The sequence below is a fragment of the Antennarius striatus genome, chromosome 2 (assembly GCF_040054535.1).
Source record: "Antennarius striatus isolate MH-2024 chromosome 2, ASM4005453v1, whole genome shotgun sequence".
Classification (NCBI taxonomy): domain Eukaryota; kingdom Metazoa; phylum Chordata; class Actinopteri; order Lophiiformes; family Antennariidae; genus Antennarius; species Antennarius striatus.
Genome location: NC_090777.1, coordinates 14,346,764 through 14,359,628, shown reverse-complemented (window position 1 = coordinate 14,359,628; position 12,865 = coordinate 14,346,764). Strand labels below are relative to the sequence as shown.

Below are 12,865 nucleotides of genomic sequence, written 5' to 3'. Positions count from 1 at the left end.
ACACCTAACCTGCTCCGGAGTAGGATAAGTTCAGGATAAGAGCTCAGCAGGTATAACAGCCCAACCTACTGACCAATCAGAGCTCGGCGGGTATAACAGCCCCACCTACTGACCAATCAGTTCTCTTGGAAAATGGGCTGTCTGTTTTATGAGAACCCGGTGGATCTTGGTGCACAGCTTGTGTGAAGAGCGCTCAGGCGCGAGAGAATATTTAGAGATCGCTGTAATCCGTTGGAATTGCCTGAACAATCACTGTACGAAAGGTAGAGGTTTTGGGGAGAGGGGTTACATTACATCTGTCAGCTGCTGGAGCCTTTCATCAGTAATGTAACACAAATGTCGTACACACATACATTTATGGAACACACAAATGTGTCTGTTGTCAGATAGACAAGTGCAGTCATAGTGGGGAAGTAATATTATAATGGCACTAACTTCTGCATTGACACAGTCGGCGGTTTAGTGTCAGCTATCCTTGCGCCGTTTGGCAGCTGCAACTGTGTTGCTTTTTACCTGGAATATTGATTTGTATAGCTCGTATTTATTAATTATTATTGTTTGCTCCTCCGTTGTGAAATATGCGGATCGGGCCGGTTTGTTGCATGTTTGCGATTGGTCGCATGCAGCAACCTCCGCCCTTTTTATGTGAGCACGCACAGATCTAGAGTGGACATGCCTGAATTGAATTAGTGAGTTGATAGCCGGTTTTATGGTACCGAAAATCCGGAGGGTGGATGTCTTGGTAAGTGAAGCCAGATAAGTAAGAGGAAGCCCGGCTAGGTTCATCAAGCCTTTTGGTACAGGCCTCTGATGGGGCGAACAAAAACAGACAAAAAACAAACCTGTTTTGTTATCAACTTTGTAACTATGCAGCATACAGGTAGAACATCTGACCCTATTATTTCTTATAGACTGACCAATGTTAAAATTTAATCTAAAACAAATACAGAAACTTAAATTACTAATGACACAATTATATAAGGAAGGAAGTTGTCTGGATGTTCAGGTTTTTTCTAAACCAGGTATACTGGGGTACTGTGCCATTTTAACTTTTTGCACACAATTTAAATTAAATGAATAGTTCCGCTTGTGCACCCATGCATCTCTGCCAGATTATTAAACACTCTGATTCCTGAAAAGATGAGTTTACCAGTTTTCTTTACAGCCTTCAAAATGGGCTGTTTGTTGGTGTTGTCTTTGATAACAAAACATTGAGGGGGGGAATGAAGGAGAAATACGCTCAAAGGTATCAACTCAGTGTGACTGCAGACTTCCATTTCCAATTAATAGTAGCCCATGATGATATCCTCTGTATATTATTTGTCAAAATATAGCTAAATTATACAGTACTAGTGGGAACCCGTGGAAATTCCTGGGTAAAACAATAATATCAGACTTCATACCAAACATATGAAAACAAATGTATTGGTATTATAAACCAAGCGCACCCAACATAGTCAAAAATCAACGTGGTGACGTAACGACTTTGTGTTGGCAAATCATGGAGTGCGCTGAGCGGGCATTGCGAAGCCATAAATGAATGTTAGCAGGCTAACTGGAGAAAGAAAGCAAACTAATCGTGAAATAAGGAACGGAGCTAACGTTAAAGGAAAAGGCACCTGTCAAAAGAGCAAGTGTGTCCATGAGAGACACTGAATTAAAACTTTAGAATAGACTTCTCTTCAATTTGATGCAGGTTATTGTTTAAATTTTGTCAAGAAAAATGATGTGGTGCTCGTTCCATATGTCCCTTCACCTGAAAGGCCCCACCCATACAGCAGCAGAGTTCACCTCACTCCCATGACTAGCTAATGATAGATAAGAGACATTTTCAAGAATATACGGCTGATTCATAAAGCTGTAAAGTGGATCTTCTGAAGCATATACCAGCCACCTTGACATTATCCATACGAGGAGCCCGTCAATCCGTTTCTGTTAGTATTTTGCTATCTAAAATCAACACTTTCACCTATAACCACTTTGTCCAAAATACCTCATCATTTGTGACAGAATCTACCCCACATGGAAACAAGCAATGTAAACATGATAACACATGGGGAAAAGAAGACATTGGGCCCATTTCACGAAGGCAGGGATAACATACCCTGAGGTAAGCCTGTGGTTCTAGGATGATTTACCCTGAATATGGAAAACCAGGGATTTCGGTTTGACAAACGTGTTTCAGGGTTAGTTTTTCTAACCCAGAGTAAGTTGACCCGCAGTTTGACAGGCGTGACAACTAAAAAAAAGCAATCATCAATGGACCCCCGAATCGACGATTCACCATGACGACGGACAAGACGCACACCGCAAGGCTTTACGGCAGTCAGAGTACAGATTTCAATTCATGCAAATGAAGACTTTGAGGGCATTTTCAGAAGTAAGAGCAATAGAGTGTGCAGCTGCAAAGAAGAGAGATGGCATGGGAGTGAATTGCTGCTCAAGTCAATGCATAAGTTTAGACGTAGTCCATTGCACTCACAGTAAAATTATGTAGGTAAACGGCTTGAATAATACTTTAATATTAATTTATTTTATTTAGACGCAGTCCAGCGTGAGAGAAGTACACACGACAGCAGCTAAGAATGAAGTACCGTATTGGCCCAAATATAAGACAGTGTTTTTTGAAATAAGACTGAAAAAGTGGGGAGTCGTCTTTCATTTGGGGTCTAGACATTGTACCCATTCACAACGCTAGATGGCGCCAGATATCTTTAAAGCTAATGCTGAACTGAACTCCCCAGGCCAAAGCAAACCCTTGTCAGGAAGAAGAAAAATAAAAATAATAGCGGTAAGAAAGAAAAGAGAAAAAATAAGAAGAGATAACAGAAAATGGAGAAACGTAGCGAAAATCTGAGAAGTCAGAGAAAAGCTTTCCGTAGTCCTCAGAGCAGCCACTTCCAAGAGTGCGACAGGAGGGTGTGCGCGTACATGGGCAAGAAACGAAAGGACGGGATGCCCATCAGCTATTAAGATGTGATAGACAGTTTTTGCATGATTTGAATGAGGCAAAATAACATGCTTTTTCTCTCGAGTACATTGCTATAATCATGTTTCAGATGTACTGTAATTATTTTCTGTATAAAAATTTAATTTGGTGTTCAAAAAGTCTTTTTTCAAACTTGAGTCTTGAAAAAGAAGGGGTCGTCTTATAATAAGGGTCGTCTTATATTCGGGTCAATACGGTAGTATAAAAACATTGTTCACACAGGTCTGACTTCTGTATCATATCAGGGATCCTCCTCATCCTCATTATGTTTGATATTGTACAGTAAATGTTAAGAGGACATTTGACTTTCCAGTTGTTTTATGGCCAACATAATGCTCTTTTCACGCACATAAATATGCTCTTATCTATATCAAGTTGTTAAATAAGGAAATCTATTTACATGTTTTAATGTTATGTAAATAAAACAGTAAATCGGCATATGCACTATACAAAAACAGTTAAGTTGGGGCGGTGGTGGCTCAGTGGTAGAGCGTGCGGTAGAGCGGGTCGTCCAATGTTCAGAGATCGGCAATGTTCAGAGTCAACAGTGGAAGGTGTCAGCTCTCCTCCGGAGCACTGCTGCGGCGCCCTTTAGCAAGGTGCCGTCGCTGGCTTATGCTAGCCATTCGCCACGTCGCCATAGGCGAAGGAAATTCCAGACTGGCTGCAAGTGGCATTCGTATTTTTAGGGAAAAAAGGCTAAAACTTACAACTTGCGAAAATCCCCGAGCAATAACTTTCTCTCTTGCTAGCACCGCAGTTTTTGTCAGCGCATTTGAATGCTGAGAGGAGGTAGGAGTGGTGACAGAACGATCAGAGGGTAAATTAAAGATATTATCAAAACTTTTTTGTAGTCTTAGACTTTTGAACCCTATGACCGGCAGGAATAACCAGCGATGCATATAAATGTGTATTCAACTCGCTTGCTATTTTTCATGCCTTTTTTAATTGAAATTAAAAACACGTTATCTGATTATAAACAAAAACTAAAGTATGGTATATCAATGGTGGTGGTGGTGATGGTCAAAGTTAAAATGTCTTCTAGTCCAAGTAAAACTTACAAGTAAAAATTGAGTAATACCAAGAATCCAATTTATTTAAATCAAAGTGTCTAAGTCAAAGTTAAAATGTATTATAGTCTAAGTAAAATTTACAAGTAAACATTGAGTAATATTTGTGGAATAAAACCTCCTCCCGACCAGATTAGCTTCAGAGAGTCTGTTACTGCAGTAACAAACCCAAAGGTTCAGTTTACCTTGCTTCATGAAACTGGTCAGGGTTACTGCTCTAACTCTGGGTTAAGTTACCTCCCTTAGTGAAGCCAAACCCTGATTTTCAGGGTTAAACCAATCATACATCAGGCAAGCTAGATTTACTCATAAATCCAAAAGCTCTCTGATTTCCAATCACTGTGTCAGTGAGCTAGTTCCCAAGGAAACATGTGAACACACTGTAGCATCACAGCAGACATTATCGTATGTTGTACAAACACTGACACTGTGTCAACCTCTGCTAATTAATCTTTATGTGAAAAAAAACATGAACAACAAAATATGAGCCTTTGCAAAATACATTCTAAAATGTGTTTGGTCATTATAAATTCTGACAAGAATTAATTCAAAAAGAAAGTGTATAATAATCTAATATTAGTCTCCTTGATGACTAATAATCAGTATCAGCACTGAAGGAAACACATTAGCTATAGAAAGCATGGTCTCCATCATCCTGACAAGTGGCAAGATGTGTTAGTAAAGTAAATAAGCCACTATTGTGGGACTACAAGTGAAACAAAACTACATAGACCAAGGACTGTATAACTTATAACATAATACATATATAAATGTCACTGACTTATTTCAAAATACCAAAAATGTATTTGTTTGTCCTTCTGACACATACAAACTCGAATCACTGCAAGTCAAACAAGGCAGTCAGAGACAGCAAAATTCAGCGACACCGCTGAATTCAAAATTTTACCTTGACTTACTTTCATAGGTCAGGGTCATTTAATAAAAGACCCATGGTCCAACATGTAACTGGTGCATTCTATTTGTAATGAGGTTTCAGAGATGTGTACCTAAAAAGGTATAAAATCGAAAATGTGACATTGACCTAATTTTTCAAAGTCAAGGTTGTGATCTCATTTTCGTCCCCTTGCCTCCCTGAATATAACGCCTTTTGTTTCGTCTTTCTATCTTATATATATGCAAAAATATCTCAGAATAGACAAGGCTGTCACAGACTGCAACACCCCTGAATTCAAAATTTTACTCTGACCTAGTTGCATAAGTCAAAGATCAAAGCTAGTGCTCTGACCTACTTTCATAGATCTTAGTGGTTTGATCAATGGTCTTACTCACACTAGCCTTTTCCCTCGTCTTTCTATCTCATCCTTCTATCCTTTCCTGAGTGCAGAAAAGTTGAAATTTGACCTTGACCTAGTTTTCTCAAGGTCATCATCTCATTTTCATCCCCTTTGCCGCCCGAGTAATGTGCTTTTTGTTTCATCTTTCTACCTGCAACTTCTGCAAAGATATTTTGTGGATTAACGGACGAATGGACGAACGGACAGACGGACGGACACACGAACACTAACAATTACAGTACCTCACCACTTTGAAGTGGGATGTAATGTAACAAAGAAATACAATACAAAGACCGCGTGGTGAACTCAGGTTCCTGATTAGCAACCTAATAGTCAAATCTCTGATCAAATTTAACATGCATCTATTGTATCTGTGTTGCCCGGATAGTTGACTAGCCTCAGCTCAAATTGTCTCCAGGTACCATTAGACACATATACATCACATGCAGCATATGTAAAATATATTAACAGAAAATACTATACCTGAAGTGTCTCATAAAGCAAATTAACATGAAGCAAAATATAGGTTAACGGGATAATTACAGCAATTATTTTATCGTCTTATTAACAAAGACAACACATTTTAAAATAAAGGACTACTACTTATGTACATAAATAACCATGATTTCTAGTTCTCCTTAAACTATGTTGTTTTCAAATGAATAAGTCTGCTATCACTGCAGTGTCTTCCACAAGTGTTTTGAAACGTATATGTTCAAGAACATCCCTTGCTAAATCTTTCCTGTTCCCTTTATTGTAACCAAAGTAGTCAAAAAACATTTTGCAGAACATGTTTTCACAGAACAAAAATAGGTCACATCCCATCTACACATAAATGCATTGGTTAGCGATTCTGATGGATGAACTAGGATGGAGGAACTGATGCTGAAATCACCAACTATCACCAAAGTAGCTAGGGCTAAATAAGATGCATGATATATGTATGCTATCACAGGTCGAAACAGATATTTCTGTTGCATTTCAGCCATTCGGACATAGGTTTAATGAACATTAAATATTGTAGTGTAGAATGTGAGAGAATTCCCCAAGAAGTCACTTCAGGGATGGCTCAAAATTAAATGTGCTCTCCTTTTTAGTTCATGAATCAGTGACAAGAAAGAAGTTTTTATTATTCATTAAACAAAGTACTATAAAATTCTGAGTTTAGATGGAGATTTGGTTCTGAGCCACTGCACCCTTGGTGCACAGCCACTACAGGCCAACTTAACCTTAATTTCTTAGATGCGTGTTTTTCCTGATATGATGGGGGGAAACCCGAGTATCCCAAAAAAAACCATTTAGACACGGAGATAACATGGAAACTCTACACAGAAGGGCCATGGTGAGAATGCTGGGGTTTGAACCCATGACCTTCTTGCTGTGAGGCAACAGTGCTAATGACTATGCCACCATGCCGACACGTAAGGGATCAGATCTCACATGTTCAGTTTTCTGTTAACAATCCTGAATGTTTACATTGTAGACTATTGTATTTATTTGTTTGAGTTCTGACTGGCTTCCAGTAATGTCATAATCATCTTTTTTTTTAAAGCATAATCCGCTCAGAACATCTAAGTTTGTACACAACAATATTTCTGAAACCTGGCAAAATTGTCAGCTTTATTCACAAGCACTTATTTACTTATTCACTTATTTACTGTATAGTGTGGAAAAGAGGTGAAGAAGCGTGAACAGGCAGGATGGTACAGGTGGAGAAAAGTGTCTAGTGTGATGTGTGATGGAAGAGTTTCAGCTAAAATGAAAGGTGAACGAAACTGTGGTGAGACCAGTGATGTTGTTTGGTTTAGAGACAGTGTCACTGAGGAAAAGACAGGAGACAGAGCTGGAGGTACAGAGATGAAGATGCTGAGGTTCTCTTTGGGAATGACCAGGTTGGATAGGATCAGGAATGAGTACATCAGAGGGACAGCACATGTTAGAGGTTTTGGAGATAAAGTCAGAGAGGCCAGACTGAGATGGTTTGGACATGTCCAGAGGAGATATAGTGAATATATTGGTAGAAGGATGCTGACTTTTGAACTTCCAGGCAGGAGGCCTAGAGGAAGACCAAAGAGGAGGTTCTGGGCTTGCGCTAGCCATTTGCCACTTAGGCGAACTGAATACCAGATTGGCTACAAGATTTTTAGACTGTGTAGCCACAGTGGCGTTCTTATTTTTAAGGAGCGGCGCTAGCGAACGGCGCTAGCGAGCGGCGCTAGCGAGCGCCGCTACTGCTGCTAGGGAGTGGCGCTAGTGGAAATAGCGCCGCTATTTTGATTTTATGTTCGATTTTTACAAGCTGAAGCCGGGAATTGGTGTACGACAAGGCGAGGACGATCGATCAAAAGAATCCAGTGTTTTATAGTTGAGTTTGTGTTAAAATCATCATTAATAAACAAATGGTGAAGCACTCACCACAGACCGATCAGAAGGTAAATGAAAGATATTATCAATACTTGTCTTAGACTTTTGTTCCCTATGACCGGCAGGAATAACCAGCGATGCATGTAAATGTGTATTCACCTCGCTTGCTATTTTTCATGCCTTTTTAAATTGAAATGAAAAATCATTTTATTGAACTTAAAAAAATAAAATAAAATAGACTATGACATACCAATGGTGTTGGTGGTGGTCAAAGTTAAAATGTATTCTAGTTTAAGTAAAACTTACAAGTAAACATTGAGTAATATTTTGTATGACTATCTTCACAGAGTGAATGCAAGTTTTCAATTGTTGAATATCACATTCAAACCTGCATAAAGTAGGATAGAAATAAAGATAGTTCAGCTTCAACTGTTGACTTTAGTGTATTTTTGTAGGTAAACTGAACAGAAGATTTTGCCCTCAGAATGTACCAGAATGCAGGAAAACGATGCCATTTTCTAAAAAATTTCCCAGGGGACGCCCCACGGACCCCCAACGCCCCCTGCGACAAGCGTCAGTTGTTCGCGCGCTGCGCCGCTGTCTTGGCCACACAGTGTGGCTCTTTGTGGCTTGCTCAATTCTTTTACACTGAGCCACAGTGGCTTAGTCATACTAGCTCCTAGGGCAAGCCCAGAGGTTTATGGATGTAGTGAAAGAGGACATGAAAGTAATTGGTGTGAGAGAAGAGGATGTAGAAGACAGGGTTAGATGGAAGCAACTGATTCGCTGTGGCGATCCCTGAAGGGAAAGGCCGAAAGCAAAGAAGAAAGAAGATGATTCACAAGCACCTTTACTTACAGTTACAGTACTACTACAGTTAAATTACAGGGATTCCCAAAGTGTGGTGCGCGCAACCCCTGTGGTGCGCGAGCTGCCGCTAGGGGATGCGCGAGTGTAATGGCAGCTGAGCACCTTGAAATACATAAATAATTAAATAAATAATTTAAACACTTTTTAATGGAGGATTAACAGTTTAAATATTTAAATTCATTCACGTAAATCATTTGTAATTTTCAATTAAAAAACGTTTTGGGAAAATTTTAAATAAAAAAATACCTAAAATGCACTTGGCTTTCTCCTGGCTACGTGCTAGCTTGTTGTGATATAGCAACAACAATACTATGCCGAAATGCATAACTGGTTGAAAACGGGCAGTCTGTCCGGTATTAAATCTGGGAGAAATGAAAGAGGACAGGATACTTTGGCCACAACTGAGAGCTGTGCAGTCTATCAGGCTGAAGAAATCAAGCAGGAAAAAGAGAGTAATGATGACGAGACAGGGGAAACTTAAAATGAGGAGCACAGAATACAGAAAACTCACCCGGACACTTCATCGGGAGAAGGGGGTAAAGAACACAATGAGACTCGTACTCGAAAGAGAAAATATGATGTTGAACTAGGGCCTATGTTATTTTGATTCTTTGTGGTGGAGTAGCATATTTGTTACCATTTAATAACTGTTACAGTTTGTTAAATAGGTTAAATTTGTTACATGTTAATAACTACTGTTCATCACTCATCTGTAGTCGGCTCGCTCGGCAACCATTTTGAATTAAAATATTATTATTGTCATTTTTATATTGTTACTATTATTCTCCCCACCGTTTCTAAAGTGAGAGTTCATTAGGCCCATTATTGCACAATCTATTCTGTGTTAACAGGAGCCTATATTATTAAACTTGATACCTTTATGGTTATAAAGACTACGCCTTTTCTTTTTTCTTTTTTCATGTTTCGGGGATTGGGGTGCGTTAGCTAAGTCAGGAGGTAGAAGTGGGTGCGCGGACTGAAAAGTTTAGGAACTGCTGTTCTAGAAAAACATTATCAAAACAATACCTAAATTAGCCACAGTCTCTGCAGTCTCAGAAATCTTGTTTAAGAGACAATTTAAAAATAAAAATAAAATTTGGGTCCATGGACAAAGATGTCCCCACCAATGAAAAAGCTGCATTTTTGATGACGTGGACAGAAATAAACTGCATTAGTTAAATTAATACTAAAAATGTATAAAATAAAGGTAATGGAGATTTTCATGTTATGGCGCTTTCAAAGGATTTACGAAATATCACTGATTTAGGTTAAGCAATTCTTTACGGACATGGACCAACTTATAATAGAAATGTTTTTTTTATTGAAATTATCACTCACCTACAAATTTGCAGCACTGAGTAATATTTGAATTAGTCACTGTCATTTTGGCATGTTACCGCAATTAGATCTGTCCTGAAATAATGTTTTCCTTGCCCTGTAAATTATAAAGCACATCTGTAGCTCATAAATGTAAATTTACAAAGAGCTGTACTCAGTTATGATCATGTAATTCAGTGTGTTCCCTGAGAAGTTTTCAATGATTTATTTGCTAAAGAAAGTTTCCAATATACTGTTACAGAATAAAGGATTAAACCTTTGTGTCATACAAAATACATTAACCAGTCACATTAATGTGACAGATTAACGTGATTTTCAAAAGTTGTACTTACAGTAAATTTGTGGTCAGACTATTTTTAATATACCAAACAGGTTATCAGTGTGTGGTTACATTCACACCTCCACCATCCAAACTGTGTTGATGATGCAACACACAAGTGATGAAGCTGAGTCTGGATGATACACTCTATCTAATAAGGTCAGTAGCTTTCTGTGGGAGTCACTGATCTACTGTCCACTGACATTAAATAAAATGGCTTTGTTTAGTCTGCCTTGAGTCGCATCTTATGGTAATGTCGGGAGTACGACGCCAAGCAGGCAAGAGGACATTCCCACTGTTGACTGATACCATAAATAAGGAACTGAACCGTAAGCCTTGCCTGAGTTAAGCGCTGCTGGTAACTTAGGAGCTGCTTGACAAATATTTCTTGCACAACTGAATGAGCGGTTTGGTTTCCTTGCTCTTTCAATGTAGAAAGATTTGAACAACCAGAGAAAAAAAATATCCACAAAACTAGCACTGTTAACATCAGATAATGCATTTGAGAATAAACGTATGCATTGATAAACACATTTCACTCAAGTAAGGCAATGTGTGGCGATCGACATCTTCATTTATAACTTAATAACAACACATTTGCAGGCGGTACAAAGTGCCAAAGAGAACCCATCCCAAATGCGATGCTCCTGTGCTATTTGCTTGCTAATATTAGCAGAAAAGCTACCCTGCCCAGCTGAAGCTAATTTAACTTCAGCCAACCATTTGAAATTCAAACAACGCGACGAAATAAGGCCAGGGTATGAAACTTGCTCTTTTGAAAACACAACAAGCTGACAGCTATACCTCCGACAGGACGTCAGTGAGCTTCATAGCAGCTAGTTTAACGATGACGGGCAGGCTACCAAAAAAACGTAGTAAACTGACGTTATTAACATTTTTAATACACTGAAGGTAGAGCCAATTTGCAGTTGTAGAAAGTGGATAGAGATCAGAGTTATAGTAGAAAATGTATTCCATCTTACCAGGGTTACACATGCAGGGTGATTATTTTGACAGGTCCTTAGAAGTAAGCAAGAATATTGTGTGAATTTTGGATTGACACAGAAGCGGAAGTAGACGGCAGTGGGGATGTGGCTAGATGAACGACAGGCATACGAACAGCCAATCAGATACTTGGCCTATAATGAGACAGGTCAACGACCGATAGAAACGACGGCTGGACTCATTGAGTGCAAAATAAAAATAATAATAATAACAACAATAATAATAATAATAATAATAAATGATAATAATAAAAATAACTGTGTAATTCCATAAGTATTATTATTATTATTGCTACTATTATTATTATATTATTATTATTATTATTATTATTATTATTATTATTATTATTATTATTATTATTATTATTATTATTATTATTAGCATCATTATTAGTATCCCCACCTATGTATTTGAATAAGCTTACTTGAAAACCTCACGCTGTCGCCTCCCTGTCGCCTCCCGAGTTAGCTCCAGTCTTCACATTTGTCCATGTCTCTCACTTACGGAACCGTTTTGGCTTCGTCAAAACATAGCAGTTTATATTCTTTGATTATGACGGACCTCATTTTGTTGTGCGGGGAACCCCGATGCTTTATTCACCAGGACCAAACTCACGAAGCCGGTGTCTACCCTGATGGCCGGATCATAACGCCAAAGCGGCCTTACGGTCGGACACAGCGTTTGTTTTCTTGTGATGGAGAAGAAAAAAAAGAAAACAAACGAAGTCTGATATTATTGTTTGATCGTGGTATTTCCACGGGTTCCCTAGTTATTAGTATTATAGAAAAGTAGCCACCAGTAGCCGCAAGAGGACACAAACCAGTGTTTTATTGTGCCAGTCCCAAGCCCGGATAAATACAGAGGGTTGAGTCAGGAAGGGCATCCGGCGTAAAACTTTTGCCAAATCAAACATGCGAATCAAACCTATGACTTCCATACCGGATCGGTCGAGGCCCGGGTTAACGACCGCCATCGGTGCTGTTGACCTACAGGGCAGCATTGGAAATTGGATTACTGTTGGTCGAAGAAAGAGAGGAGGAAAGTGTGTTCGCACAAAGAAAGAGAAGAGGAGCGCCAAGAGTATAGGACTAAGAGTAGGGACGTTGAATGTTGGAACTATGACAGGAAAAGGTAGAGTTGGTTGACATGATGCAGAGGAGGAAGGTAGACACACTGTGCGTCCAGGAGACCAGGTGGAAAGGTAGCAAGGCTAGAAGTTTAGGAGGAGGGTTCAAGTTGTCTATCATGGTGTAGATGGGAAGAGAAATGGAGTTGGAGTTATCTTGAAGGAGGAGTTTGTTAGGAATGTCCTGGAGGTAAAAAGAGGGTCGGATAGAGTGATGAGTCTGAAGCTAGAAATAAAAGGTGTGATGTTCAATGTTGTTAGTGGGTATGCTCCACAGGTAGGATGTGAGCTGGAGGAGAAGGAGAAATTGTGGTTGGACTTTGATGAAGTGATGCAGAGCATGCCTAGAAGTGACAGAGTTGTCATTGGTGCAGACTTCAATGGACATGTTGGTGCAGGTAACAGAGGTGATGAGGAGGTGATGGGCAAGTTTGGTATCCAGGAGAGGAACGCAGAAGGACAGATGGTAGTTGACTTTGCAAAAAGGAT

General features: G+C 39.2%; 1 protein-coding gene across 1 annotated transcript in view; it reads right to left on the bottom strand.

The window, feature by feature from the left end:
- The window catches only part of LOC137608848 (oxysterol-binding protein-related protein 2-like), a 34,408-nt gene extending 23,092 nt beyond the window's left edge, over positions 1–11,316 (bottom strand). Inside the window, exon 1 of the mRNA XM_068335441.1 lies at positions 11,229–11,316. The gene's annotated coding sequence lies outside the window, so the exon portion shown is untranslated. The remainder of the gene's footprint in view (positions 1–11,228) is intronic.
- Positions 11,317–12,865: the final 1,549 nt, after the last annotated feature.